At 41.0% G+C, this 23,599-nt stretch overlaps 1 non-coding gene across 1 annotated transcript; it reads right to left on the reverse strand.

Moving 5' to 3' along the window:
- Positions 1 to 21,772: 21,772 nt before the first annotated feature.
- LOC112429277 (U6 spliceosomal RNA) lies at positions 21,773 to 21,878 on the reverse strand. Its single transcript, XR_003021469.1, has one exon. It is a non-coding gene; the product is annotated as a U6 spliceosomal RNA (small nuclear RNA).
- Between the last annotated feature and the right edge of the window lie 1,721 nt (positions 21,879 to 23,599).

A 23,599-nucleotide genomic window follows, 5' to 3' on the forward strand; every position in this document is an offset into this window, starting at 1 on the left:
AGATGTTTGGTTGGAGTTCACGACAGCAGCTTGGGAGGCATTAGCATCTAGATGGTAATTAAATTGAGAAAAGGACAGGTTTGAGGACAAAATCCAGAGGAAGATGATGGGAGGGATGGAAAGAGGACTGAGAAGTGATAATTGCAGAGGCAGGAATGGGGAGCAGGATGCCGTGGAAGTTGATTGAAGAGAGTATTTCAAGGAGACATCTGCCAACAATGCGAAATGCTGGTGAGAGGTCAGATAAGATCAGGGCCTGGCAAAAGTAGGAATTGGGGCTTGAGGCCAGGAGTTTGAGACCAGATTGGGCAACATAGTGAGTCGCCATCTCTACAAAAAAAAAAAAATATGTATGCACAGTGGCACATGCCTGTGGTTCCAGCTACCTGGGAGGCTGAGGTGGGAGGATGGTTTGAGCCTGGGAGATTGAGGCTGCAGTGAGTTGTGATGGCACCACTGCACTCCAGTGTGGACAAAAGAGTGAGATCCTGTCTCAAAACAAAAAATAAAAGAACCCAGTAGGAGTTGGGGTGGGTTGAAGAGATAATAGGAGGTAAGGATATGAGACCTGTAGACTTCTTTTCTTTCTCCCTCCCTCCCTCCCTTTCTCCCTTCCTTCCTACAAAGACAAGGAAATAATTACCTGGAATCCTACCACCATGAGATGGTACCCAGCCTTCATGTGCATCTCTTTAAGTGCCACACCCTGCATACTACAGAACATTTAACTTATTTTAATTTTATTTATTTATCTTTTAAAGAGACAGGGTCTCGCTCTGTTGCCCAGGCTGGAGTGCAGTGGTGCGATCGTAGCACACTGAAGCCTCAAATTCCTGGGCTCAAGCTATCCTCCCATCCCAGCTTCCCACGTAGCTAGGACTAGAGGCACGCAACACCACACCAAACTAATCTTTTTTTTTGTAGAGAGTAGGGTCTTGCTATGTTGCCCAGGCTGGTCTTGAACTCCTGGGTGTGTCTGGCCAGAAAATTTAACTTAAAGGAGATGATATGTATGCTGTTTTTTAAAATCATGGATATTCCCTCTTACCCCCATAACAACACTCAACCCTTTATTTTTTACCTTTACCCATGTGTTAACAATCTATGTCTTCCACTTTTTAAAATATATAATTCTATCAAGAGTGAGAGAGTGTATGTGTGGTGTGTGTCATTGTTTTAAAAAAATAGGATTATATTATTCACTCTTGCTTTTCTCCCTTAACCATTCCTCAGTGAAATCCCTCTAAACTCTCTGGAGAGGCTCTGACTTATTCCTTTCAGGGGCCAAACTCTAGCCCATGGTGTGGACGTGCCACGCTCTACTCAGGTGAGTACTCATATCCATCCCCATTTCACGGATATGCACTTTGCTTCCAGTTCTTGGTCACTAGGAACAGCATTGCAATAAATGTTCTTACACGTGTTATTATAGACAAATACTTTTATTTCTATGGGATAAATCCCCAGGAGTAAAATTTCTGGGTTGAAGAGTATATATATATTAACCCCTATAATTTTACTATAGAAACTTTCAAATATATGGATAAGTTGAAAGAATCGTACATTTTAACACTGATATACTTATCGCCTTGCTGTCTTTGCTTAATCACCTATCCATTATCGAGTCATTCATCTTTCACTTATCAATCCATCTTATTTCTTGGCACATTTCAATGTAAGTTGTAGACATCAGCATATTCTACCTCTAAACACCTTGACCTGCATAACTTCAGCTCAACATTTGTTTACAGGTATTTTTCAGACATAATTTATATAAAGTGAATTGCAGAAATCTTAAGTGTACCTTTCAACAAGCTCCGACAAAGGCAAACACTTATGTATCCCAAATCCCAGTTAAGTTGTAGGACAGTAACATCAACTCCAGAAAATTCTCTCAAGCCTCTCCCCAATCCATCCCTACCCCACTCCCCAAAACAACCACTGTTTTGATTTTCTCATGATATATTAATTTTGCTGTTCTGGAATTTCATGTAAATGAAATGATATAGTGTATATGCTTTTTTTTTTTTTTTTTTTTTGAGACAGAGTCTTGCTCTGTCTCCAAGGCTGGAGTGCAATGGTGCGATCTTGGCTCACTGCAACCTCTGCCTCCCGGGTTCAAGCGATTCTCCCTGCCTCAGCCTCCCGAGTAGCTGGGATTACAGGTGTCTGCCACCATGCCCAGCTAATTTTTGTATTTTTAGTAGAGAAGGTTTCGCCATGTTGACCAGGCTGGTCTCGAACTCCTGACCTCAGGTGATCTACCCACTTCGGCCTCTCAAAGTACTGGGATTACAGGTTTGAGCCACTGCGCCCAGCCATATATGCTTTTCAGTAAGGCTTTTTCACTATGTGTAATGTTTTTGAGGTTTATTCGTATTGTTATTTGTGGCTTTTTAGCGCTCAACCATGTTCTATTTTATGAATACACCACAGTGTGTTTATCCATTCTTCTGATCTGTTTTTGGCTTTTGATTATTATGAATAAAGCTGCTATGAACACTTGCATGCTAGCCTTTTTGTGGGCATGTTTTCCTTTCTCTTGAGTGAATATCTAGGAGTAGAATTGCAGGTCACAGGACAGGCGTATGTTTAGTTTTATGGGTTTTATGTGAGGATCAAGCAATCCTCACGCCTCAGCCTCCCAGGTAGTTGGGACTACAGGTTTGCACCATCACACCTGGCTAATTTTTCTATTTTTTGTAGAGACAGGTTTTCACCATGTTGGCCAGGCTGGTCCTGAACTCCTGGGCTCAAGCGATCCTCTCACCTCGGCCTCCCAAAGTGCTACCTCGTGACTGTTGCACCGTGCTCGGGGGATGCTCTTCAGCACACCCTAGGGATCTTGAATCATTTATGATCAAAAGTTTCTACTGGATCATTGCAATTCTCCCACAGCTCATACACGGCCCTGCCATCTGCCCAATATCCCAGGAGTCACTAGCCCTGGCACCTCAATAGACGACTCCTAAGTAGAAGTAAACAACTTGAACAACTTGAACAACTTTAACAATCACGACAGGGAACATGTAGTTGAGGATGATGCTCAGTTTGAGACAGACATCTGACTTTCCTGCAAGAATCGGAAGAAAAGCAGCAATGCTGATACCTGTGTGTACCTGATTTGGCCAATAGGATCAATAACAAAGACAGAAGAGGCAATACCAGCAGTCCCCATTACAGTCTCCACCTGCTCCTGTTCCTCTGGCTGCCAAATGATGGGAAGATGAGTTTCGTCAGACTGTTTCTTCTCTCTGTTTCCTGTTCCCTGTTCCCTCTTCCCCGTCCCAGTTAGATTAGATTGAAGACCCCTGGTGTATGTATAGCTGTAGAGCTAAGAAGCCCATAGAGGAAAACAGTTAAAAACATTTTTTAAAGTGACACATAATAATTGTACATGAGTACATAGTGGTATTGTGATACATATAATATACAGTGATCAGATCAGGGTAATTAGCACATCCATCATCTCAAACATTTGTCATTTCTTTGTGTTGGAACATTCACTATCCTCCTTCTAGCTGTGTGAAACTATATAAAGTATTATTGCTAATTGCAGTCATTCTACAGTGCTGTAGGGCATTGGAACTTCTTCCTCCTATCTAGCTGTAATTTTGTATCCTTCAACAAATGTCTCTCTAACCCCATCTTCCCCCATCCTTCCCAGTCTCAAGTATTCTCTGTTCTACTTTTTACTTCTATGAGATCAACTTTTTTTTTTTTTTTTTTTTCAAAGTTTCCACATATGAGTGAGAACATGCAGTGTTTAACTTTCTGTTCCTGGCTTATTTCACTTAACATAATATCCTCCAATTCAGTCCATGTTGCTGTGAATGACATGATTTCATCCTTTTTTGGGAGGAGTGGAGGCCACACAGGGTTGTGCTCTGTCGCTCAGGCTGGAGTGCAGTGGTGCCATCTCGGCATACTGCAACCTCTGCTTCCAGGACTCAAACGGCTAATTTTTTATTTTTAGTAGATACAGGGTTTCACCACGTTGGCCAGGCTGGTCTCAAACTCCTGACCTCAAGTGATCTGCCCACCTCAGCCTCCCAAAGTGCCGGGATTACTGGCATGAGTCACCATGCCTGGCCTGTGGTGCAGTTTAAATTAGAGTTTCTTTGTTGATTTTCTGTCTATATGATCTTGCCAATGCCGACAGTGGGCCGTTGAAGTCCCCAGGTATTATTGTATTGGGGTCCACTTCTCCCTTTAGATCAAATAATATTTGCCTTATATATCTGGGTTCTCTGGTGTTTGTTGTATATATATTTACAATTGTTATATTCTCCTGCTGAATTAGTCCCTTTATTATTATATACTTTCCTTGTCTCCTTTTATAGCTTTTGACTTGAAGTCTGTTTTGTTTGACATAATTTGCTTTAGTCCATTTTCACGCTGCTGATAAAGACATACCCAAGACTGGGCAATTTACAAAAGAAAGAGGTTTAATGGACTTACAGTTCCACGTGGCTGGGGAAGCCTCACAAACATGGTGAAAAGCAAGGAGGAGCAACTTACGTCTTCCATGGATGGTAGCAGGCAAAGAGAGAGCTTGTGCATGGAAACTCCCGTTTTTAAAACCATCAGACCTCATGACACTTATTCACTGTCACGAGAACAGCATGGGTAAGACCTGCCCCCATGATTCAATTACCTCCCACCAGATTCCTCCCACAACATATGAGAATTGTGGGAGTTACAATTCAAGATAAGATTTGGGTGGGGACACAGCCAAACCATATCGTAAGCATAGCTACTCCTGCTTACTTTTGGTTTTGGTTTGCTTGGAATATCTTTTTTCATCTCTTCACTTTCAGCCTATGTGTGTCTTTACAGGTGAGGTGAGATTCTTACAGGTAATATGTAGTTGGGTCTTTTTTTTTTTTTTTTAAATCCATTCAGTCTATATCTTTTAAGTGGGGGGAATTTAGTTTGCTTACATTAAAGTTACCATTGATAGGTGAGGACTTATTCTGGTCATTTTATTGATTGTTTTCTTGTTGTTTTGTATATTGTTTGTTCCTTCTCATTATTTTTGTATTTGAGTCATTTTGTATAGTTTGTTTGATAAGGTTTGATAATTTTCTCTTTCTCCTTTGTGCATCAGCTCTACCAATGGGTTTCATAGTTTTACATGCTTTCATGATGATGCCTGTTGTCTTTTCACTTCCAGGTGTAAGACTCCTTTGAGTATTTCTTGTAAGGCTTACTAGTTTTTGCTTGTGTGTGAAAGATTTTATTTTTCCTTCATTTTTGAAGGATAGCTTTTCTGGGCATAATATTCTGTCTTGGTAGTTGATTTTTTTTTCCTTCAGTACTTTATTTATTTACTTATTTATTTTTTGAGCAGGGTCTCACTCTGTCACCCAGGCTGGAGTACAGTGGTGTCATCACAGCTCACTGCAGCCTCAGCCTCCTCAGGCTCAGGTGATCTTCCCACCTCAGTCTCCTGAGTAGCTGGGACTACAGGTGTGTACCATCATGCCTGGCTAATTTTTCTATTTTTGTAGGGATGGAGTCTTGCTATGTTGCCCAGACTGCTCTTGAACTCATGGGCTGAAGCAATCTGCCTGCCTTGGCCTCCTAAACTACTGGGATTGCAGGTGTGAGCAACCATGCCTGGTCTTCTTTCCATACTTTAAATATATCATCCCATTCTTTCATGACCTCTAAGGTTTCTGCTGAGAAATCCACTGTTAGTCTAATAGAGATTCCTTTATCTATGAGTTAAAACTTTTCTCTTGCTGCTTTTAGAAGTCTTTCTTTGTTTTTGACTTTTGACACTTTGAATATAGTGTGCCTCAGAGAGGACCTGTTTGAGTTGAATCCATTTGGGGTTATTTGATCTTCCTGGACCTGGATGTTCATCTCTTTCCAAAGACTTGAGTTTTCAGCTGTTATTTCATTAAATATGCTTCCTAACCTTTTACTTTCTCTCCTCCTTCTGGAATGCCCATAATGTGAATATTTCTTTGCTTGATAGTGTCACACAAGTTGTGTAGGCTTTCTTCATTTTTTCTTTTTTCCTTGAGACAAAGTCTTGCTCTTTTGTCCAGGCTGGAATGCAGTGGCATGACTGTGGCTCACAGCAGCCTTGACCTCCTTGTCTCAGGTGATCTCCTGCCTTAGCCTCCCAAGGAGCCAATATTACAGGCAAGCACCACCATGCCAAGCCAATTAAAAAAATTTTTTTTTTGGGTAGAGATGGGGACTTGCTATGCTTCCCAGGCTGGTCTCAAACTCCTGGACTCAAGAGATCCTTCTGCCTTGGCCTCCCAAAGTGCTGGATTATGGGTGTGAGCCATAGCACCCAGTCACTTTTACATTTTTCTTTTTTCCCTCCTCTCCTCTCCTCTCCTCTCCTCTCCTCCCCTCCCCTCCTCTCTCTCTCCCTTTCTTTCTTTCTTTCCTTCTTTCTTTTTCTTTCTTTCTTTCTCTCTTTCTTTCTTTCTTTCTTTCTTTCTTTCTTTCTTTCTTTCTTTCTTTCTTTCTTTCTTTCTTTCTTTCTTTCTTTCTTTCTTTCTTTTCTTCCTTCCTTCCTTCCTTCTTTCTTTCTCGCTTTCTTTTCTTCTTTCTTTCTTTCTCCCTCTTTCTTCTTTCTTTTTCCTTCCTTCCTTCCTTCCTTCCTCCCTCCCTCCCTCCCTCCCTCCCTCCCCCCTCCCTCCCTCCCTCCCTCTCTTCCTTCCTTCCTTCCTTCCTTCCTTCCTTCCTTCCTTCCTTCCTTCCTTCCTTCCTCCCTCCCTCCCCCCTCCCTCCCCCCTCCCTCCCTCTCTTCCTTCCTTCCTTCCTTCCTTCCTTCCTTCCTTCCTTCCTTCCTTCCTTCCTTCCTTCTTTCCTTCCTTCTTTCCTTCTTTCCTTCTCTCTTTCTTTCTTTATTTTGGTCTGCCTGTGTTATTTCAAATGACTTGTCTTAAAGTTCAAAAATTCTTCTGTTTGGTCTAGTGTGCTGTTGAAGCTCTCAAATATATTTTTTATTTCACTCATTAACTTCTTCAGCCACAGAATTTCTGTTAGGTTCTTTTTGATTATATCTATCTCTGTTGAATTTCTCATTCACACCATGAATTGTTTTCTTGATCTCATGGAATTGTATATCTGTATTCTATTGTATCTCATTTAATTTTCTTAAGATTATTATTTTGAATTCTTTTTCTGGTGTTTTTAATATTTCCTTATGATTGGAGACTGTCACTAGAGAACTACTGTGTTCATTTGGAGGTGCCATGAGTCCTTGGTTTTTCATGTTTGATGTGTCCCTACATCGATTTCTATGCATTTGGTAGAAAAGATGCCTCTTCCAATTTTAGCAAGTAGGTTTTGTAGGGAAAGTATTGTTAATATACATGGGATGTAAAGGAAAAGAAGTCATTATATGAAAAAGACACATGCACACATGTTTATCCAGCACAATTTGCAATAGCAAAGATGTGGAACCAACCTAAGTGCCCACCGAGGAAGGAGTGGATAAAGGAAGTGTGATATATCCTATAAAATACCACTCAGCCATCATAAGGAACAAAATAATGCATTTTGCAGCAACTTGGATGGAGTTGGGGGCCATTATTGAAAGTAACTCTGAAATGGAAAACCAAATACGGTATGTTCTTACTTATAAGTGGGAGCTAAGCTATGAGGACACAAAGACATACAGAGTGATATAGTGGACTCTGGGGACTCAGGTGGGGAGACTGGGAGGTGGGTGAAAGAAGACTTCATGTTGGATATGCTGTTCACTGTTCAGTTGATGAGTGCACTAAAATGTCAGCATTCACCACTAAAGAACTCATGCATATAACCAAAAGCCACCTGTACCCCCAAAACTATTGAAATTAAAAAAAATTACCAGGCATGGTGGTATGTGCCTATAGTCCCAGCTACTCAGGAGACTGAGGTGAGAGGATTGCTTGGGCCTAGAAGTTCAAAGCTGTCGTGAGCTGAGATTGTGCCACTGCACTTCAGGCTGGACAACAGAGCAAGACCCTGTCTCAAAAAAAAAAAGTTTTTCTGGAAGGATCATTGTGAGAGAAAGGCCTTGAAATATATGAGAAAAAAATGACTGGGGTGGGGAAGGTTAAATGTTATCTGTGTATTATAAAGTCACAATACTTACAAAAAATATACATGGGGTATTAGTTTCGTGGAGAGTACTGGTTTTGGTTTTAGGGGGATGTAGTACTGTAGTTCCTGCAAAAATCAGCTGGGCATGGTGGTGGGTACCTGTAGTCCCAGCTACTCGGGAGGCTGAGGCAGGAGAATCGCTTGAACCTGGGAGGCAGAGGTTGCAGTGAGCCGAGATCACACCACTACACTCCAGCTTGGGCAACGTAGCAAGACCCTGTCTCAAAAATAAATAAAAAAATAAATAAGAAAATAAATAAAATAAAAGGTATTGTGGTTTCCATGTAGTTTCTTCAGCTATAATATGCTCTAGTGGCATTTCCAAGTGTCTCAGGGGCTTAGGCTGACAGAGGCTGTGGTGGCAGTGGTGTGGCTTTACCAGGGGGGTAGGCTTGCCAGGCTGTTTTTCAGGTCAGAGGCGCACATGTGCACATTGCGTGTTGGCAAAGTTGAGGCTGGGGTTTGTGTTACGAGGCTATTATACTAGTTGGGAACGTGTGCATGTGGTTGCATGGCTGGCCTGGGGCTGTGCCTGCCAGGAGCAGTCTGCGGGGCTGTTTCTCAGGCCCAGGACATAGGTGTATGGCTGTTCTACAGGCTTGGGGGCATGCATGCCGGGGGCAGACTGTGGGGCTGTTTCTCAGGCCTGGGATGCAACTACAAGGCTACTCGGCTGGCCTGGAGGGTGCCCACCAGGGGCTGCCCATATAGCTGTTTCTTGGACCTAGATATGATCACACAGCTACTTGGCTGGCCTGGGGCATGTGTGCTGGGGGAAGCCCATGGGGCTGTTTTTCAGGCCTGGGATGTGGGCTCATGGCTGTTTGGCCAGCCTGGGGTTTTGTCCAACAGGGATTGCCTGTAGGGTTGTTTCTCAGTTGCAGGGCATGGGCACACAGTTGCTGGGCTGACCTGGGGGCATATCTGCCAGGGGTAACCTGCAGGGATGTTTTTCAGGCCTTGATTGTGGGTGCCGGGTCATTGGGCAGGCCAGGGGCTTGTCTGCAGGGGATTGAGCATTGCAGATTGTTTCTCAAGCTGTGGGCACAGGCACACAGCTGCTCTGCCAGCCCAGGAGTGCTTCAGCTGTTTGGAGGCTTGAGGGCCTCTCCTGCTTGGGCACACAGCAGTTTGGCTGGCTCAAAGGCAGGTTTGCCCTGGGTAGGACTTCCAGACTGTTCCTCCCGCTGGAGATGAGGGCCACAGGAGTTGGTTTCCCTGCTGTGCAGGGCCAGCCACAGCCAGTCCTGCCCCCAGGCTCTATGTTACTGCGCTTGTGTCAGCAACCACCAGCATGGGCTTGGTGGAATGCTGAAGTTGGTGCTGGAGAGGCGTAGTGGCTACTGACCCTCAGAGCAGGGTGCACTCTAGAAATGACTCTGGTCTCACGATGGGGCTGTGCTGCAGTAGCCTGGCCCAAGGGGGCGGATGGGGGTGGGGAGTGTGCACTGTGCTCTGGATCCAGGACAATGCGGCTGTGTGACCTCCTGCAGCTCTCTACACTGGGCTCAGGGCCTTCAAGGACTCTGGGATTCTCCAGCAGTGAGGACGGAGGGTGTTCGTAGTTGCAATGGGGGGTTCCGAGGGGGTTCTTCTGCTTACCTTTTCCCCTGCAGTGAGACGTCCTTTCTGACTCTGGGCAGATAGGATCGGGATGGGGGAGGCGGGGCTGCAGAGGCCAGGTGCCTTCATGCTGGATGTCCAGCCCTCCTGGCCTTCCAGTCACAGCAGCTGCAGCTCCACTCCCCCTCTGCACTCGAGCCCTCTCCCTCCACCCTCCAGTCAAATCTGATCTGTGTATTCCTTGCCTTGGTCTGGTCTTGTGGGAGGGTGAACAGCAGGGTCTGCAGGCGGCCATCTTACTGACGCCACTCTCCCTTTTTTTTTTCTTTCTTTAAATGAGTTGTAGAAGTGTGTAAGTGTGTGTGTGTGTTTAAATATATTCTGAATACTGACATTTTGTCAGATATATATGTTTTGTGAATTTTTTTCTCAGTCTGAGAATGGCACATTAATTTTTTTTTTTTTTTTTTTTTTGAGACAGTTTCACTCTTGTCGCCCAGGCTGGAGTGCAATGGCGTGATCTCGGCTTACTGCAACCTCTGCCTCCCAGGTTCAAGTGATTCTCCTGCCTCAGCCTCCCAAGTAGTTGGGGTTACAGGCGCCCGCCACCACGTCCAGCTAATTTTTTGGATTTTTGTAGAGATGGGTTTTCACCATGTTGGCCAGGCTGGTCTCAACCTCTTGATCTCAGATGATCCACCTGCCTCAGCCTCCCAAAGTGTTGGGATTACAGGTGTGAGCCACTGTGCCGAGCTTATTCATTTTCTTAAAGATGTCTCTTGACAAACTGAAGTTTTACATTTTGATAAAATGACTTTACACACTTTTTCTTTTATGTGCTTTCTTAGTACTGCCTGAGAAACTTGCTTAAGAAGCCTGGTCTCCAAGTTGAGAAGGAAGTTTCCTATCTTTTCTCCTAGGCAGAGAGTCACTTTTTTTTTTTTTCCATATTGAATTTCCAGTTTTCTCAGAACCATTGGTTGAAAACATTTCCTTCCTTCCTTCCTTCCTTCCTTCCTTCCTTCCTTCCTTCCTTCCTTCCTTCTTTCCTTCCTTCCTTCTTTCCTTCCATCCTTCCTTTCTTTCTCTCTCTTTCTTTCTCTTTCTTTCTTTCTTTCTTTCTTTCTTTCTTTCTTTCTTTCTTTCTTTCTTTCTTTCTTTCTTTCTTTCTTTCTTTCTCTTTTCTTTCTTTTCTTTTTCTCTTTCTCTTCTTTCCTTCCTTCCTTCTCTCTTTCTTTTTCTCTCTCTTTCTCTCTCTCTTTCTTTCTTTCTCCCTCTCTCTTTCTTGCTTCTTTTTTTTTTTTTTTTTTTTCCTGAGATAGAGTCTTGTTCTGTTGCCCAGGCTGCAGTATGGTGGCATGATCTCAGCTCTGCAACCTCCGCCCTCCGGGTTCAAGCGATTCTCCTGCCTCAGGAGCTTCTGAGTAGCTGGGACTATAGGCACCTGCCACCATGCCTGGCTAATTTTTGTATTTTTAATAGAGATGGGGGTTTCATCATGTTGGCCAGGGTGGTCTCAAACTCCTGACCTCAAATGATCTCCCAGCCTCGACCTCCCAAAGTGCTGGGATTAAAGGGGTGAGCCACTGCACCTGGCCTAAAAACATTTCCTTTCTTTATTGAATTGCTTTGGTGTTTTTATAAAAAAAAGTAAATCACCCTCTAAATGAGGATCTTCTCTGTTCTATTGCATTGATCTATTTATCTATCCTTATGACAGTAACCACAATGCCTTGATTACTGTAGCTTCCTTACAAGTCTTTAAATCCAGTTCTATTAGTCCTCCAAATTTGTCTTTCTTTTTCAATATTACTTTGGATACTTCCAGGTCTTTGTATTTTTATACATATTTTAGAACAAGTTTGTCAAATTCCATAAAATGGTCAGATTGGATTACGGTTGGGATGACATTAAATGTATAGATCAATTTTGGGACTAATTGACATCTTAAAAGCATTGAATATTCCAATCGATGCATTTAGTTTATCTCTCCATTTATTCAACCCTTTAAAAATTTCTCTCAGTAAGATTGTGTGGTTTTTAATGTAGACATTTTTAATGAAGAGGTTTTAAACGTAAAGGCAATGTCTTTTGTTAAATTTATTCCTAAGCATTTCATGTTTTTTGGCATTCCAGTATATAAAATTGTTTTTCTAATTCCATTTTCTAATGTTTCACTGCCAGAACAGAAAAATACAATTGATTTTGGTGCATTGCCTTTGTGTCTACAAATTTGCTAGTTTATGTGTTAGTTCCAGCAGATGTTTTATAGATTCTGTAAGATTTTCTTTGTAAACAATCATTTCATTTGTGAATAAAGACAATTTACTTCTTTTTTTCCAATCCCAATGTCTTTACTTGCCTTACCTCATGGGCTAGAATCTGTGATACCATGTTGAACAGAAGTGGTGAAAATGGATATTCTTGCCTTCTTTCCAATCTTAGAGGGAAACTATTCAATATTCAACTACTGCTGGGTGTGGTGGCCCACACCTGTAATCCCAGCACTTTGAGAGGCCCAGGTAGGAGGATCGCTTGAGCCCAGGAGTTTGAGACCAGCCTGGACAAAATAACGAAACTCTATCTCTACAAAAAATCAAAAAATTAACTCGGTGTGGTGGCACATGCCTATAGTCCTAGCTACTTGGGAGGCAGAGGTGGGAGGATCACTCCAGCCTAGGAGGTTGAGGCTGCAGTGAGCTGTGATTGTGCCACTGCACTCCAGCCTGGGTGACAGAGCCAGATCCTGTCTTAATTAAAAAAAAAAAAAATTAAACGACTAAGTATCATATTAACTGTAGGCTTCTTGAAGATATCATTAATTAGATTGTGGAAGTTCCCTTTTAATTCTGGTTTGCTAAAAGTTATTTCCTTTTTTTTGTTTTATTTTTGAATAACTGACTTTTGTTTTTTTAAAAAAATGGTTTTCTTGCTTTCTTTCAATGAGTAATTTCTTTTTTTAGACAGTTAATATGGCTGATTACATTGTTTGACTTTTTGTGAGTTAAATCAACCTTGGATTCCTGAGATATGTCCAATTTGGTCTTCTTTCTTTCTTTCTTTCTTTCTTTCTTTCTTTTTTCATATTGCTGGATTCTATTTTTGATATTTTGTGAAGGAGTTTTGCATTAATGTTCAAAAAGAATATAGGTCTGGAATTTTTTTTTTTGTGTGTGTATGTGATTTCTTTGTTAGGTTTGTCCTCAGAATTCTGCTGGCCTCATAAGATGAGTTGTTAATTGTTCTTTCCATTTTGTGAGTTTGTGAGTGTGTGTGTCAATTCCTCCTTTTTTTTTGTGAGATACAGTCTCACTCTGTCACCCAGGCTGGAGTGCAGTGGTGCAATCTCGGCCCACCGCAACCTCCACCTCCTGGGTACAGCAATTCTCCTGCCTCAGCCTTCCGAGTAGTGCTGGGATTACTGGCATGAGCCACTATGCCTGACTGAGTTTATTAATTTTACTGGTCTTTAAAAAAAGAAAAAACAATTTTTGGCTTTGTTAATTTTCTTTTACTGTTTATTTTCTATTTTGTTGACTTTTGCTCTTATTTTTTATTTTTTATAAGACAGGAAGGGTCTTGCTCTGTTGCTCAGGCTGGAGTGCAGTTGTACAATCATAGCTCATTGCAGCTTTAAACTCACGGATGTAAGTGATCCTCCTGCCTATATTCTGCTTACAGGAAACCTGCTTCACCTATAGGCCCACATAAACTGAAAGTGAGGAGATGGTAAAAGATACCTGTGAAACTGCGTACCAAAAAAAAAAAAAAAAAAAAAAAAAAGTCAGGAATAGCTGTGCTTATGTCAGATAAAACAGACTACAAATGAAAGACTGTAAAAAGAGACAAAGTCACTACATAAAGGGGTCAATTCAGAAAGAGGACATAATAATTATAAATATCTGTGCACCAAACACCCAAGCTCCCAAGTACATAAACCAAATATTCATAGACCCAAAGGAAGAGATAGCAGTAAAATAATAGTAGGGGACTTCAACACCTCACTGTCAGTGATGGATATCTAGACAGGAAATCAAAGAAGGACATTGGAGTTTAACTACACATTAGACAAAATAGGCTTCACTGACATTTACAGAATATTTCATCCCAGTTCTGCAGAATACACATTCTTAGACATTTTTTTTTGAGATAGAACCTCACTCTGCCATCCAGGCTGGAATGCAAGGACACAGTCTTGATTCACTGCAACCTTTGCCTCCCGGGCTCAAGCAATTCTCATGCCTCAGCCTCCGAGTAGCTGGGATTACAGGAACCTGCTACTGTGCTCAGCTAAGTTTTGCATTTTCAGTAGAGACAGGATTTTGCTATGTTGCCCAGACTGGTCTTGAACTCCTGACCTCAAGTGATCAAAAATACAAAAATGAGCAGGACATGGTAGCGTGCCCCTGTAGTCCCAGCTACTTGGGAGGCTGAGATGGGATGATCACTTGAGCGTGGGAAGTGGAGGTTGCAGTGAGCCAAGATCGTGCCATTGCACTCCAGTCTGGGTGGCAGAGGGAGACCTTGTCTTAAAAAAACAGAAACAAAAAAACCCAAAAAACAAAACCATATATGCATGGACATAGAGAATAGAATAATAGATAATGGAATCTCAGAAAAATGGGAGGGTGGGAGAGGGGTGAGGGATGAGAAATTACCTATTGGGTACAATATACATGACTTGGGTGATGTAATCCCAAAGTGCTGGGATTATAGGCATATGCCACTGTGCCTGGCCTGCAGAATACACATTCTTTTTATCAGCACATGGAATATTTTAATTCATTGTTTTTAATCTAAAATTTTTTTATTTTTATAGATTTAGAGGGCATGAGTGCAGTTTTGTGACATGGCTAGATTGTGTAGTGGTGAAGTCTCAGCTTTTAATGTAACCATCACTCAAGTCATGTACATTGTACCCAGTAGGTAATTTCTCATCCCTCACACCCCCACCCCGACCTTTCTGAGATTCCATTATCTATTATTCTACTCTCTATGTCCATGTGTACACTTTTTTTTTTTTTTTTTGAGTCAGGGTCTCCCTCTGTCACCCAGGCTGGAGTACAGTGGCACGATCTTGGCTCACTGCAACCTCTGCCTCCTGGGCTCAAGTGATCCTCCTACCTCAGTCTTCCAAGTAGCTGGAACTACAGGGATGTGCCACCTTCCCCGGCTCATTTGTGTATTTTTTTGTACAGATGGGATTTCAACATGTTGCCCAGGCTGGTCTCCAACTCTTGAGCTCGAGTAATCCACCTGCCTTGGCCTCCCAGAGTGCTGGGATTACAGGCATGAGCCACTCCACTGGCCTAATGTTGAGTACTTTAAAATATGTTTGCTGGCCATTTGCACGTCTTCTTTTTTATTTTTATTTTTTAATTTTTGAGATAAAGTCTTGCTCTGTTGCCACAGGCTGGAGTACAGTGGTATGATTATAGCCCACTGCAACCTTCTGGGCTCAAGCCATCCTCTCACTTCAGCCTCCTGAGTAGCTGTGACTACAGGCATGCACCACCATACCTGATTAACTTAATTTTTTTTTTTTTTTTTTTTTGGGTAGAGATGAGGTCTTGCTATGTTTCTCAGGCTGGTCTTGAACTCCTGGACTCAAGTGATCCTCCCACCTTGGCCTCCCAAAGTGCTGGGATTACAGGCATGAGCCACTGTGCTCAACCTGTATGTCTTCTTTTAAAAAGTATCTGTTTATATCCTTCACACACTTTTTAATGGGGTTATTTTGTTGCTGTTGAGTTATTTGAGGTCCCTGTAGATTCTGGATATTAGTCCTTTGTTGGATGCATAGTTTGCAAATAATTTCTCCCTTTCTCTAGTTTGGCCATTCTGTTGGTTGTTGGTTGCTTCTTTTTTACTTTTTATTTATTTTTATTTTTTATTTGAGATAGAGTCTCTCTCAGTTGCCCAGGCTGGAGTGCAATGGCATGGTCTTGGCTCACTGTGACCTCTGCCTCCTGGCTTCAAGCGATTCTCCCACCTCAGCCTCCTGAATAGCTGGGATTACAGGTGTGCACCACCACGCCCAGCTAATTTTTGTATTTTTAGTAGAGACGGGGTTTCACTATGTTGGCCATGCTGGTCTGGAACTCCTGACCTCATGATCCTCCCACCTTGGCCTGGGATTACAGGTGTGAGCCACTGTGCCCAGCCTCTGTTGATTGCTTCTTTTGCTGTGCAGAAGATTTTTAGTTTGATATAATTCCATTTGTCTATTTTTGTTTTTGTTGCATATGCTGTTGAGGTCTTGGTTATAAATTCTTTGCCTAGGCCAATGTCTAGAAGAGTTTTTCCTAGATTTTCTTCTAGAATTTTTGTAGTTTCAGGTCTTACATTTAATCCTTTAATCTGTCTTGGTTAATTTTTGTCTATGGTGAGAGATATGGGACCAGTTTCATTCTCCTGCTTATGGCTATCTAATTTTTCCAGCACCATTTTCTGAATAAGGTGTCCTTTCCTCAATGTACGTTTTTGTTGATTCTGTTGAAGGTAAGTTAGCAGCAGTATGTGGCTTTATTTCTGGGTTCTCTTTTCTGTTTCATTGGTCAATGTATCTATTTTTATGCCAGTACCATACTGTTTTGGTTACTGTAGCCTTGTTGTATAATTTAAAGCCAGATAGTGTTATTTTTTTGCTTAGGATTGCTTTGGCTATTTGGACTCTTTTTTTGGATCTGTATGGATTTTAACATTGTTTATTCTAATTCTGTGAAAAATAATGTTGGCATTTTGATAGGAATTGCATTGAGTCTGTTGATTGCTTTGGGCAGTATGGTAATTTTAATGATACTGATTCTTTCAATCCGTGAGCATGGGGTATTTTTCTATTTGTTTGTGTCATCTATAATTTCTTTCATCAGTGTTTTATAGTTTTTTGAATAGAGATAGAGATATTTAACCTCCTTAGTAAAATGTATTCCTAAGTATTGTTTTTGTAGTTATTGTAAATGGGCTTGACTTCTTGATTTGGTTATCTGCTTGATCACTATTGGTATATAGAAATACTACTGGCTTTTATATGTTGCTTTTGTATACTAAAACTTCACTGAATTCATTTATCAAATCTAGGAATGTCTTGGAGGAGTCTTTAAGGTTTTCTAGGTATAAGATCATATAATCAGCAAACAGATAATTTGATTTCCTATCTTCCAGTTTTGATGCCTCTTATTTCTCTTGCCTGCTCTGGCTAGGAAATCCAGATGTTGAATAAGAGTGTGAAAGTAGACATCCTTGTCTCATTTCGGTTCTTAGGGGGAACATTTCCGCATTCAGTATAATGTTGACTGTGGGTTTGTTTTATATGGCTTTTATTATTTTGAGGTATGTTTCTTCTATGCCTAGTTTGTTGAGGGTTTTTATCATGAAGGACTGATGACTCTTATCAAATGCTTCTTCTGTATTTATTGACATAATAGTCTGGTTTTTGTTTTTAATCCTATTTATGTGGTCAGTCACATTTACTGATTTGCATGTATTGAGCCATCTTTGCATTCCTGCTATAAAACCCACTTGCTCTTGGTGCATTATCTTTTTGATGTGCTGTTGAATTTGGTTGCTAATACTTTGTGAAGGATTTTTGTGTCTGTGTCCATCAAGGATATTGATCTGTAGTTTTCCTTTTTTTGTTGTGTCCTTGCCTGGCTTTGGTATCAGAGTGACAATAACTTTGTAGAATGAGTTATGGAGGGTTCCCCCCTTCTGTTTTTTGGAGTAGTTTCAGTAGAATTGGTACTAGTTCTTCTTTGTACATCTGGTAGAATTATTGGTCTGCGAATCCATACAGTCCTGGTTTTTTTTTTTTTTTTTTTTTTTCTGGTGAGGAGAGATTTTTTTTTTTTTTTTTTTGGAGACAGAGGGTCTTGTTCTGCCACCCAGGGTGGAGTGCAGTAACGTATTCATAGTTCAAGGTGGCCTCAAACTCCTGGGCTTGAGCTCAGGCTACTGAGTAGCTGGGACTGCATGTGTGCTCCATGCATGTGTGTGTTGTTTCCTGTGCATGAATGTCTGTTTCTTTGCATTGAAGGATTAGTTATTTATTCCAGTCTTCTCTGTCTGACTTGTTTTGTTTTTTGGGGGGGATATGTTTGCTTAGAGAGTCTTTGTAATTTACCTGTTAATTATGTTTCTTTTGTTTTTCCCTCTAGGTCACTGCCTCCTTTTTGGCACTAGATGGCGCCTTAAACTCAAGTTTGCCTCAGTTGTAGTAAATCAGATTGCTGCCTGTTCCCAAACGGGGGAGGCTCCACAACGGATAGCCTGGCAGCGTGGGAAGCTTTCTAGGGGTTTGCGAATGGGGAACCTGTGAAACGAACCTCCTCCCATGTGGTGATGATGAACAGCCTCTCTGATTTGGCATCCTCTTTGGCCAACGTCCAGAGCAGAGTTTTCTAGGATAGTTAAGAGGCTGGGGATAGTTAAGTCCTACCTTTCCCATTTGTCTCTGACTGTCCTCAGGACATTTCTCTTTCTAGGCACTCTCAATGCTTCCCGTGACTTGAGGCAGAGGCAGATCTCCTGCCAAATAACTCAGGGTGGTAGGGAAATAGATTGAACGCCTCAATCTTACTGCTCCCGGTGTAGAAGCTGTGAGTCAGGGGAAGATTTCCATGTGTTTGGTGCTGGGCAGATTGGAGGGCAGAGCATTATGGATATGGAAGTCTGATGATCCTCTGACTGTTGGCTTAGAGTTTTTTCACTTCTTTATAGTCCCAGGAACTGTCTCATCCTCATATTTGAGTTATGGTATATTGCTGGTGATAATCTTGGTGCTATATACTTGTTTTTGGTTTTCTGTGGGGGATGGGGATTGAAGACGGCTTGCTTCTGCACTGCCATTTTGGAATTGGGAGTCCAGGTTTTGTCAATTTTTGCTTCATGCATTTTGAAGCTCTATCATTAGATGCAATTCTGTTCTCTTGATGAAAATGGACCATTTTACCATCATGAAATGTTCCTTTTTATCTCTGTCTTAAAATCTACTCCATTTGAAATTAACCTAGCCCTTATTCTAGCTTTCTTATTCCCTGATTGGATGCTGTATAATGTATCTTTTTTCATCTATTTCCTTTCAGCTATCTGTATTGTAACATTTAAAGTGTATCTCTTGTAGTTGGGATACAGACTCTCCTTGTTATTTTTTAAAATCCTACCTTCTCTGCTTTTTAGTTGGAGTGTTTAGTCCATTTATAGATAATGTAATTATGGATATAATTTGATATAGGTCTACCATTTTATTACTTGTTTTATATATACTTTTTTTCTCTCTTCATCTTTTTTTGCCTTCTTATGGGTTAGAACTCCATTTTAATTAGTTAATTGGCATTTTAGCTACACCTCTTTATGTGTTTTAAAGTGGTTGTTTAGTGATTACAATATTCATTCTTAACTTACAGTCTACATTCTACTTAGATCTAAATATTTTACCCACTTCACGCAAAATTTAAGAGCCTTACAACCATACACATCAATTTACCCCCAACCTTTATGCTATATTTTCATACATATTATGTATAAATACATTAAAATTCCCACAATACAATGTTATAATTTTTGTTTTAAAGAGTTAGAAGCATTTAGAAATTAAGGAGAATGTAATGTTTTATATTCACTAAATTAGTCTGTTGTCACACTGCTATAAAGAACTACCGGACACTGGGTAATTTATAAAGAAAACAGGTTTAACTGACTCACAGTTCTGCAGGCTGTACAGGAGGCATGGCTGGGGAGGCCTCAGGAAACTGACAGTCGTGGTGGAAGGTGAAGAGGAAGGAGGCACATCTTACATGACTAGAGCAGGGGGAAGAGAGGGAAGGGGCAGGTGCTACACACTGTTGAACAACCAGATCTCATGAGAACTCATTCACTATCATGAGAACAGCAAGGGGGAAGTCTGCCCTCATGATCCAATCACCTCTAACAGGCCCCTGTTCCAACATTGGGGATTATAATTTGACATGAGATTTGGGCAGGGACACAGACCCAAACCATATCACTCAGCAACATGTTTAACATTTTCAGATGTGGAGAAAAAAATGACCCCATCTTGGATGTTGATCTTCCATGTTGACTTCTGCTTAACCCCAGTTCTGGGAATGCCTGCAAAATTTCTACTTTACTTACTATTCCTAGTGTAGCAATAGGTCTATCTTGATGTTACTGCAGAAAGTATGGGCTATGATGCCTATAGTGTTCTTGCCTTTCTGGAGGGTACCTTTAATTGTCTCTATAGAGCACATACACTCTTGCCCTCTGGTATAAAAGCCCTGGGTCTGGGGAGTAACAGTGCAGAAATCTATTTTTCTTGCTGCCACCCAAGACTATGCTTCTGTCTATAAGTTCCTACTGACAAACTGGATTTGTCAACCTCATTCTTTGGCTTCTTGGCTCCTTCTGTATTTGGGTGTCACTTTGCATAGGTGGCCTTTTCACAAAACACCAGGGATTTCACTACTTCTTAAAGATATATGAGTTTCCATCTGTGTCACTTCCCTTCATTTGATGAACTTCATTTAGTGTTTCTTGTAGTGCAGGTCTGCTGAGTGAAGTCTCTTAGTTTTCATTCATTTGAAAATGTTTTTGTTTCATCTTCATTGTGGTGGACAGAACTTGAGTGACCCCCAGTAATCCCCACCTTCTGGTATTCACATCCTTGTATAATCTCCTCTCCTTGAGTGTGGGTGGGACTTGTGAATTGCTTCTAAACAATAGAATATGGCAAAAGTGATAGGTTGCCACTGCCATGATATGGTACATTATAGAAGACTCTGTCTTGCTAGCTGACTCTAGAGTCTCTTTTACTTACTGGCTGTGAGCATGGAGGCTTGCAAAAACTTATCTGAGCCCACCAGGCAAGAAATTTCAGGCAACATCTAGTTGCTCAGCATGGCCTCAGTCTTACAGTCTCAAAGAAATAAATTCTGCCACTAACCTGAGTGAGCTTAGAAGACGATTCATTGTCAGTTCAGCTTCCAGGTGAGAACAGATTCCTGGCTCTGACTTCTAATGTAGAGAAACTGTGAGATAATGTGCATATTTAAAAACCACTAGGTTGTGGTAATTGTTGCATGGCAACACATTCATCTTAAGGTATATTTTCGTGGATATAGAATTCTGGGTTGACAATTTGTTTTACTTTTCTTTTTTTTTTTTGGATATAGGGTTTCACTTTGTCACCCAGGCTGGAGTGCAGTGGTGTGATCATGGCTCACTGCAGCCTCAACTTCCTGGGCTCAAGTGATCCTAACCGCCTCACCTCCCAAATTGCTGGGACTACAGGTGTGCACCACCATGCTGGCTAATTTTTGTGTTTTTTTCTGTAGAAACGGGGTTTCACCATGTTGCCTGGGCTTAAAGTTGTTTTTCTGTTGTCTTTTGTTCTCTATTATTTCTGATGTGAAGTCAGAAGTCATTCAAATCATTGTTCCCCGTTATGTACTGTGTAAATTTTCTCTGGCTGATATAATGATATTTTCTTTATCTTTGGTTTTCAGCAGTTTGGTCTGATGTATTTATATGTGGTTTTCTTTGTATTTTTTCCTGCTTGGGGTTTGTTGAATTTCTTGAATCTATAAATTTATAACTTGCACTAAAAATATGATCATTATTTCTTCACAAAACTTTTTTTTTTTTTTTTTTGAGATGGAATTTCACTCTTTTTGCCCAAGCTAAAGTTCAGGGGCATGATCTTGGCTCACTGCAACTTCCGCATCCTGGGTTCAAGAGATTCTCCTGCCTCAGCCTCCCAAGTAGCTGAGATTGGGATTACAGCATGCACCACCATGCTCGGCTAATTTTTTATATTTTTAGCAGAGATGGCATTTCACCATGTTGGTCAGACTGGTCTCGAACTCCTGACCTCAGGTGATCTACCCGCCTTGGCCTCCCAAAGTGCTGGGAATATAGGCGTGAGCCACTGGGCCTAGCCTACAACTTTTTTGTCCTAATCTTTTCTTGCCTTCAAGTACTCCAATGATACAAAGTTAAAACTTTTGATATTGCTCCATAGGTCATTGAAATTTCACCATTTTTTATTTTTCTATTCTTCAGCTAGGATATTTTGTTTTTAAAAAATTTAAAAATTATTTTATAATGCTTCCCAAATTTGCATATCATCCTTGCGCAGGGCCATGCTAATCTTCTCTGTATCGTTCCAATTTTAGTATATGTACTGCTGAAGTGAGGACAGGTAGGATACTTCTATTGAACTGTCTTCAAGTTTGTTGACTCTCTGTCACCTCTTGTCTCTTGTTAAGCCTATCCAGTGACCTTTAAAAAAATCCAGATATTGAATTTTTAAATTCTAGCATGTTCATTTGATTCTTTTCTGTAGTTTCTATTTATCTGTTGAAATTTCCTATTTATTCATTTATTTGAAGTATATTTTCAGTCCTTGAGTATAGTTATAATGGTTGCTTTAAAGTTATTTTATACTGGTTGGAATTTCTGAGATGCAGATGCTAAGTCAGAATTAGAAATACAAAAGATTTATTGTGGAGTGACACCTGTGAAAGAAAATGGGAAGAAGCAGGATTTAAGCAGGGGAGCTGTCACCTCACGATGAATTCGTAATACTATTTCTGCCAGCCTGACAGGGGAGCTCTGGAGCAACAATTGCCTACTAAGGGAATTCCCCCATTGGGCAGAATTGTCTAAGCCTTTGATACTGCCTTGCTTAGGCATTGACTGGAAGCCATCCAGAGAAGATGGGACTAAAAAAATCTGTTCTGTTCTTTTAGCCTTAGCTGGTATAGTAGCTTTAAAATATGTGAATTTGGCTGGGATGAACTACATTTTACAAACTTCTTCACCTATACGTTTCTTGTTTTTTTTTTTTTTTTTTTTTAGAAGGAGTCTCACTCTGTTGCCCAGGCTGGAGTGCAGTGGTGTGATCTCGACTCACTGCAACCTCCCCCTCCCGGGTTCAAGCGATTCTCCTGCCTCAGCCTCCTAAGTAGCTGGGATTATAGGCACATGCCACCACGCCCAGCTAATTTTTGTATTTTTAGTAGAGACGGGATTTCATTGTGTTGGCCAGGATGGTCTTGATCTCCTGACCTCAACATCTACCCTCCTTAGCCTTCCAAAGTGCTGAGATTATAGGCATGAGCCACTGCACCCGGCCAAGAGAGGTTCTTGTGGGAGATTTGGAGGGCCGAAGTGAAGCAGCAACCATATTTTTGTTCACATAGGCTATTTCTTATCTTCAGGTATACCTTTGAGTTCTTGCATATCCTTGTGTGAATTTCTTCCATTCTATTATGTGAGTAATTTCTTGGCCAGGCAGCCCTTGTGTCTCTGTGGATTGAACAGGCTATTCAGGTACTTCCTCAGCTCAGGAAAATTTTCTTCTGACATATATTTAATTGTTGCCTCTTTTCCTTCTCCTATTTTGTCTCCACCTGGAACTTCTGTTCTTTACATGTTAGGACTCCTGGATCTTTCGTCTAAATCGTTTATATTTTCCAGTATGACTTTTATCTCATTATCTTTCTTCTCTACACTTTAAGATTTTTTTTTATACTTAATCTTCCAGGTTTCTAGTTCAGGGCTCAATGATGATATCCCCTCCTTAAATTTATTTACTATTTCTTTTTTAAAAATCTCAAAGTTCTTTTATTTTCTTTTAAAAATAGAAAAAGAGATGGGGTCTTGCTATGTTGATAGGCTGGTCTCGAACTCCTGTCCTCAAGTGATCCTCCCATCTGTCTCAAAAAGTGCTAGGATTATAGGCATGAGCCACTGCCCTTAGCCAAAACTCAAAGTTCTTGTTTTAAGCTTCAAAAGTTCTTTTTTTGTGTGATGCATGTGGATCTTAAAGCTTACTATCATTTTTTTTGCAAATGCAGATGTTAATTTGTCCCTTCAAGCTCCAGTTCTAGTCAGCAAACATGCGATATGATTGTTC

This window comes from Macaca nemestrina, chromosome 15 (assembly GCF_043159975.1).
Source record: "Macaca nemestrina isolate mMacNem1 chromosome 15, mMacNem.hap1, whole genome shotgun sequence".
NCBI classification, from domain to species: Eukaryota; Metazoa; Chordata; class Mammalia; order Primates; family Cercopithecidae; genus Macaca; species Macaca nemestrina.